The 8,132-nt window shown below is 39.1% G+C and overlaps 1 pseudogene; it reads right to left on the bottom strand.

The window, feature by feature from the left end:
* Window positions 1-2,696: 2,696 nt before the first annotated feature.
* The window catches only part of LOC110309002, a 32,754-nt pseudogene continuing 27,318 nt past the window's right edge, over window positions 2,697-8,132 (bottom strand).

The following is an 8,132-nucleotide window of genomic DNA, read 5'->3' as shown; positions in this document are numbered from 1 at the left end:
AGTGCTGGGATTAAAGGCGTGCGCCACCACGCCCGGCTCTTACGTGCGTTTTAAGTTAGCTTGTAAACATTGTTTCTATATCCCCAGTGTAGACATCCCCAGTGACGTTGATCCCCTCTCCATCCCTCTTTCTGTGCTCCTTATTGGTAACAGTTCTTTATATCATCTAAGTATATGTCCTTTCTAATGTATTTCATTTATTTTTAAATTTTATTTTACGTATATAAGTGTTTTGCTTATGTGTATGTCTGTATATCAACTTTGTGCTTGGTACCCATATATGCCAGAAGAAGGTGTTGTATATCCTGTAAATGGAGTTGTGAAGTGCCATATGGATGCTGTGTATTGAACCTGGGTCTCCTATAAGAACATGTGCTCTTCTTTATCAGAAAAAATTATAATTTGTATAAATTTTTTCTTTTTTTAAATTAAAAAATATTTTTCTCATATAATATATCCTGATTATAGTTTCCCCTCCCTCCACTCCACCCACTTACTTCCTTACCATACCTTCTCCCCTTTAGATCCACTCCCTTTCTGTCTCTCATTAGAAAAGAACATACTTCTAAGAGATAACAACCAAACATAAGAAAATACAAGATGAAGCAAAAAATTTCATAGTGAAGTTGGACACCACAACCAGACAGGAGGAAAAGAGCCTCAAGAGCAGGCACTGGAGTCAGAAACTCACTTGTTATCCTTGCCAGAAGCCTCATAAAAATACAAAGCTAATAGTGATACTAGGTACACAGAGGACCTAATGCAGACTTACATAGGTCCTGTGTTTGCTGCTTCAGTCTCTGTGAGCTCATATGTGCCTTGCTTAGTTGATTCAAAGAGCCTTCTTCTCCTTCTGTACTCTGTTCCCTCTGACTCTTATACTCTTTCTGCCTCCTCTTCTGCAGGATTTTCTGGACTCTCAGTGGTAAATTTGAATGGAGCCATCTAGTTTAGACTCTCTCCACATAATGTCTGTCTGTGAGTTTCTGCATCTGTTCCCATCTACTGCAGGAGGAAGCTGCTCTGATGACTGAATAAGGCATTCATCTGTGAGTATTAGCAGAACATTATTAGAAATCATTTTATTGATTGTTTTAGATTAGTTATGTTTGGATTTATCTAGCTCTGTAGGCTATCGAGTGTCTGGTACTTGGTTACACAAACAGTGTTGGGTATGAGTTCCTTTTCCTGGTCAGTCTTAAGTCAAATCAGACATGGGTTGGGTACTCCCCACAAGTTATGTGTCACTATTGCCATAGTATAGTTTGTAGGTAGAAAAGATCATAAGTCAAAAGTCTTGTGGCTGGGTTGGTATTCACCTTTTTCTTTTAGTAGCCTGCAGAGTACCTTCTTTCACCAAGGAGACTAGAACATAGAGGTGAGGGCTCCATGGAGGTAACAGCTTGACTTTTCCATGTTCAATGAGTAGTACGGGTGCTGTCCTAGGCAATGGGATCCCACTGTCAGTTTGTGGGGAGCAACACTTTGTCTTAACATCTTAACATGGGTTGTGTGGAGATTTCCATGGGATCCCCTTGGCCAACAACTCAACTGAACACAATTCAGTCCCTCCGCTGGAAGCCTTTGCTTGGCTACAAGTGATGTTCGGTTGATACTTGATATTCCCCTCCAATACAAGGAAGACTTATTAGAATCACCTTCGTAGGTTCCAAGAAGTTTCTACTGCTCTAGGTTTCCACACAAACCCCCAAATGCTCCCAATTCCAGTAGTTTTTCCTTGTACACTCTCCTTCCACCCCACTGCCTTACTCCTTCCTGCTTCCAACCCCAGTTCACCTGCAAATCCTGTTCTATTTCACCTTTCAAGAGAGATCCATGCCACCATCATCCTCAGGCCCCTTCTCTTTACCTAACTGCTCTGCATCTATTATGACTTGTAACTTGGTTATCATTTACTTAACAGCTAACATCCACTTACAAGTGAATGTATATGACATTTCCCTTTCTGCAGCTGGATTACCTCACTTAGAATGATTCTTTCTAGTTCCATCCATTTTCCTGCAAATGTCATGATGTCATTGTTTTTTTTTTTTTAACTACTTAGTAATACTCCACTGTGTAAATGTAACGTTTTATTTATCCATTCTTCCACTGAGGGAAACCTAGGTTGTTTCTAGTTTCTGGCTATTACAAATAAAGCCGAAATGAGCATGGCTGAGCAAGTATCCTTGTGGTAGGATGGAAAATTCTTTGGGTATAGGTTGAAGAGTGGTATAGCTGGGTCTTTTTCCTGATAGCTCAGGATGCTGAACATTTCTTTCTGTTGTTTCTCAGCCATTTGAAATTCCCCTATTGGGATTCTTGTCTATATATGCACCCCATCTTTTTTTTTTAAACTGCGGCAGGTTTAATTACAAATGAAAGGATCACATCTCTTACTCAGGAACCTCTCAAATTCCCAGGTTTTCTCGACCCTGTTAAGTATGAATAACCATAGTTGGTTAGGCCAAAACTTGACCTTGATTTGGTCAAAAACACTCTTCAAAGCTGTTGGTTATAATCCAAAGAGATACAAAACTTAGCACTCTGTAATATTAAAATAAAAACAAAACCCAACAAAACAAGAAGTTGATTTTGAAAAAACCCAAAATACTCATAGCTGCCTGAAGAGGCGATCTTGATCATTCCACTTAAACAGATGCTCTCAGATCCACAGGAGGTCATTTGGATTAAAATCAAGAGAATCCATTACTCATTTCTTCTCCGCTCTCCTTGTGGCTTTTCTTAGACCTTTCAGGAGACTGTGAGTGGCTTCTATGTCTGTGACTACTGTGGTGACCTGGGGATTTAAAGCGGGATCTGTGTCGTCTGTCTCTAGACCTGCTTCGATGGCATCGTGGACTCTTGCTCCTATGCCTATCTCTTCGGGGAGAAGGACTTCTTCTTTTAGGGGATCTACTCTGCCTTCTGGGAGAACGACTCTGGCTCCTCCGGTGGCACAGTGCAGGTGAGCACCTTGGCTTGTCCAAGTCTCTGTAGCTTCTCCGTCGATGGTCAGATGATGGCATTCTTTCCAGCTTCTCATCTTCCTCCTCCTGTTCCTCACTAGACTCCACGTCATCCATGTCCTCTTCTAGAGCACTAACTCGATGCTCCAGTTGCTTAGCTTCTTCCAGCACATACCGTTTCTGTAGCTGGGGCAAAATGATATCACCGACTCTCTCACTGTGCAGTAGTTCATAAATGAACTCATCTACATGCATTAGTACAAACTCTCCATTTCGGTTCTGGCTCTTGATTTTTCCATAGTCATTGTACAAAGGCTCCAAGTACTTGTAGCAATCAATTGCAGTTCCTGTCAGCTGCATGTAAAGTGCCCCCAACATTTGGACATGCTTGAAATCTTCGTTTTTTATGTACTCAACAGTGATATCCTTCTCAGGTTGAATTTGAAGCATCTTCAAGGTTAAACACAAAAAATGGGTTGGCTTTATGTTTCCACCATATACACCACCCACGAACTTTAACTCCATGACTTTGTCCACTACAAGTTCAGCTGTAAGTCTAAAACACTCTTCTTTCCAGTACTTTGATTCATAGATTCGTGTCCGGATGATCTTCTCCACCAGATGCTGAGGGTTGGTGCCATGTATGCCTTCACTGTATGGTTCGCCATTTTAGAACTCTTTCAATTCTCATGTACCCTATTTTTTAATTAGATTATTTTTTTTTCAGTATGAGGGTGACTGTGGTCTCATAAAACAAATTTGTCAGTGTTCCTTCTGTTTCTATTTTATAGAATAATTTGAGAGGTATTGGTGTTAATTCTTCTTTGAAAGTCTGGTAGAATTCTGAGTTAAAACCATCCAGCTCCTGGGTTTCTTTGGTTGAGACATTTTTAATGACTGCTTATATTTCACCAAGGCTTATAGGTTTATTTAAATTATTTACCTGATCTTGATTTAACTTTGATAAGTAGTACCAATCCAGAAAACTCTGTTAGATTTTCCAATTTTTTTTTGGAGTACAGGTTTTTAAACTATGTCCTTATGATTCTCTGGGGTTCCTTCATGTCTATTGTCATATCCCCCTTTTTGTTCCTGATTTTGTTAATTTGGATTCTCTCTCTGTGTCTTTTAGTTAGTTTGGATAAAGGTTTGTCTATCTTGTTGACTTTCTAAAAGTACCAACTCTTTGTTTCACTGAGTCTTTGTATTGTTCTCTTTGTTTCTATTTATTGATTTTCGCTCTCAGTTTGATTATACTTTTATGTCTCCTAGGTGTGCTTACTTTTCTTCTAGAGTTTTCAGGTGTGCTGTTATGTTGCTAGTATGAGATCTCTCAAATGCTTTTTTATTTTTTTTTAATTTTTTTATTTTTTATGTAGGCACTTAGTTCTTAGCCCTGCTTTCATTGTTTACTATAAGTTTGGTTATGTTGTGTATTCATTTTCATTGAATTCTAGAAAGCCTTTACTTTCTCTCCTTATATCTTTTCTGTCTACTCATTTTTTCATCCAGTAGAGAGTCATTCAATTTCCATGAGCTTGGAAGCATTCTTTGTTTCTGATCTTGTTGATATCTAGCTTTAACCTATGGTGGTTCATAGAATGTAGGGAGTTATTTCAATTTTCTTGTATCTGTTGAGACTTGCTTTGTGTCAGAGTATGTTGTCTATTTTGGAGAACTGCCCATGAGTGTCAGTGTATTCTTTTGTGTTTGGGTGAAATGCTCTATAAATACCTTTTAGATTCATTTGATTTATAACATCTCTTAGGTCAAGTATTTTTTTGTGTAGTGTTTGTCTGAATGCTCTGTTCATTGTTGAGAGTTAGGTATTGAAGTCTCCCACTATCACTGTGTGAGTATCAATGTTTGATTTAAGCTGTAGTAGCATTTCATATACACACTTGTGTGCCCCTGTGTTTAGGGCATAGATATTAAGAATTGAAATGTCATCTTGGTGAATTTTTCTCTAACGGATATGTAGTGTCCTTATCCATCTCTCTTTTACTAGTTTTGGTTTAAAGTCGATTTTGTTTGATATTAAAATTGCAACACCAGCTGGCTTCTTAGGTCCATTTGCTTGGTATATCTTTCTCCAAATTATTACCCTGAGGTAATATCTACCCTTGATATTGAGGTTTATTTCTTGGATGCAGCAGCATTCATTCTGTTTACTGTGTCTTTTTACTGGGGAATTGAGCCTATTGATATTGAGAAATATTAATGACCAATGATTGTTGTTTATTATTATTTTTTTAGTGATAGAGGTGCTGGGGGGAGCGTTTGTGTGCTTTCCTTTTAGATTTTTGGTTAAGATTATTTATTTCCTGTATTTTCAACCTCCTTACATTGGAGTTTTCCTATTAACACCACATGTAGGGCTGGATTTATTGATATTGTTTACATTTGACTTTATCATGGAATATATATGGTGATTGAAAGTTTTGCTGGGTATAGTAGTCTGACTAGCATCTGTGTTCTCTTACAGAGTCTAGAAAACATCTGTCTAGGTCCTTCTGGCTTTTAGAGTCTCCATTGAGAAGTCAAGTGTAATTTTCATAGGTCTGCCTTTACATGTTAATTTTATATAGTTTTCTTTCGTTGAAGCTTATATCTTCTTCATCCTGCATGTCTCATTTTTCAATTATTATGTGATGAGGGAACTTCTTTTCTCATCCAGTCTATTTGGTGTTCTGTATATTTCTTGTATCTTTATAGGCATCTCCTTTAGAATAGGAAAAGTTTCTTCTGTGATTTTGTTGAAAATATTTTCTGGGCCTTTGGGTTAACATTCTTCTTTTTCCTTTAGTCCTATTAATTTTAGGTTTGATCTTTTTATAGTGTCCCAGATTTCCTTGATGTTTTGTGTCAGGAATTTTGTAGATTTAACATTTTCTTTGACCAATGTATCAATTTCTTCTGTTGTATCTTCAGTGCCTGAGATTCTCTCTTCTGTTTATTATAATCTCTTTGTGAAGCTTACTTCTGTAGTTCTTGTTTGCTCCAGCCATGTTGGAGCATTCAGGAACTGCTGTGGTAGGATAATGAAGACATGTTGTCCTGGCAGTTATTGATTGTGGTTTTTTATTGAATATTTTATTTATTTACATTTCCAATGCTATCCCCTTCCCCATATGATGATTATAGTTCTAGTGCTGATTTTTGGGTTTGTTTTTGTTGGATGAGTGCTTTGTTCCTTGGCTTCTGTTTCCTCTCTGGATTTTGGGATGGCATGATGACTGTGTTACCTTTTTTCCTGGACTGCTCAGCTGGTGTGTTCACAAGGAATGCCTACTTTACTTGGGGGTCGAGTCATAGAAACAGGTTGGGGGAGGAAGATTAAAAGGGGATGGTCTGTGGGATCCACAGGAAATGTAAGTAGGGACGCTACTGCTAGTGTTCTGTCTCAATGCGAGCAAAGAGACGGAGGAACTGGGTGTGGGAAAACAGAGAAAGACAGAAGAGAAGGTCTGCAGACAGCCTACCTAGTATTCTGGCAGGTGTGGTCTGTGTAATAGCAAGTGTTCTACTTCTTCTTTCTTTTTTTAATTATTGGATATTTTCTTTATTTACATTTCAAATGTTTTCCCCTTTCCAGGTCTCCCCTTTGGGAACCCCCTATCCTATCCCCTCTCCCCTGCTTCTATGAGAATGCTTCCCCACCCAATCACTCCCCGTTCTCCAGCCCTGGCATTCCCCCCATCACTGGGGCCCTTGCCTCTCAGGCCCAAGGGCCTCTCCTCCTACTGATGTCCAACAAGGCCATCCTCTGCCACATATGTGGCCAGTGCCATGGGTCCCTCCATGTGTATGTTTTGGTTGGTGGTCCAGTCCCTGGGAGCTGGGGGGTCTGGCCTGTTGATACTGTTGCTCCCTCCATGGGGCTGCAAATCCCTTCAACTCCTTCAGTCCCTTTTCCATCTTCTCCATTGGGGACCCTGGAGCCCAGTCCAATAGTTGTATTTGTATTTGTCAGGCTCTGGCAGAGCCTCTTAGGAGATAGCCATATCTGGCTTCCATCAGCAAGCACTTCCCAGCATCTACAATAATGTCTAGGTTAGGTGGCTGTATATGGGATGGATCCCCAGGTGGGGCAGTCTCTGGATGGCCTTTCCTTTATAGCAAAAGTGAAAGGCAAATCCCAAACTAAAAGCAAAACTCTGCAAGGCATAAACTATTTACAAATAAGAAACATATCTGGCCAGAAAGACGACTCAGCAATTAAGAACACTTGCTATAATTTTTTTCATGTAGGCTAATTCACTTCAAACCCCCCCAAAATTAAGTTTTCTCAGTATGACTTCATTTAGTTAAAAAAAAATTTTTTTTTTTGCTTTACGAATTCCATGTATGAGTTCTATATTTGCATAACTTCAACCCCACTTTGTCCTCCTGCTTGCCATTACTTTTCAAATTAATGACGTCTTCTTCTTAAATTTTTGTTACACACACACACACACACACACACACACACACACACACACACACGTCTTTAAATGTACAGCATGCTGAGTCTGTTAGTGTTGCCCATAAATGCTTGCATTTAGGGTTGATCACTTGGAACTGGATAGCCTGTCATGGCGATTGTCATGGAGAAAACTGATCTTCCCTTCTCAGTTGCCTGTGCCTTTCATCTAGAGCACTGGCATAGAGACTTATGAAGACTTCCCCATTCCTGCTGGCATGCCAGCTGGTATTGTCATTACACAGGCCTTATTGATCCTGTGATATTGCTGAACTATCCTGGGTGAAACTTCCCTGTCATGTGTAGGAGACACTAGCCAGATAGCAGCAGGTGTGTGGGGTTTCTGTCTCTTAAAATATTTCTGCCCTCACTTCTGTGATTTTGATAAAGTCTCAGTTATTATGTAGTCTCATATTTTGTGGGTTTTTTTTGTTAGATTTAAGAAATATTTTACAACCACCTGTCATGAATATCTTTTTTTCTACTTTCAGAATGATTATAATTTTAATCCTTATATTTAGGTCTGTGGATTAATTTTGAGTTAAGTTTTAGTCTATAAATGATTGCTTTATTAAAGAAATTGAAAACCAGCTAAACAAAGCATTCTCACCTGAGGAATACCGAATGGCTGAGAAGCACCTGAAAAAATGTTCAGCATCCTTAATCATCAGGGAAATGCAAATCAAAACAACCCTGAGATT

This window comes from Mus caroli, chromosome 14 (assembly GCF_900094665.2).
Source record: "Mus caroli chromosome 14, CAROLI_EIJ_v1.1, whole genome shotgun sequence".
Taxonomy (NCBI): Eukaryota; Metazoa; Chordata; class Mammalia; order Rodentia; family Muridae; genus Mus; species Mus caroli.
The sequence above is the reverse complement of the archived record's forward strand: the minus strand, read 5'-3'. Positions and strand labels throughout refer to the sequence as shown.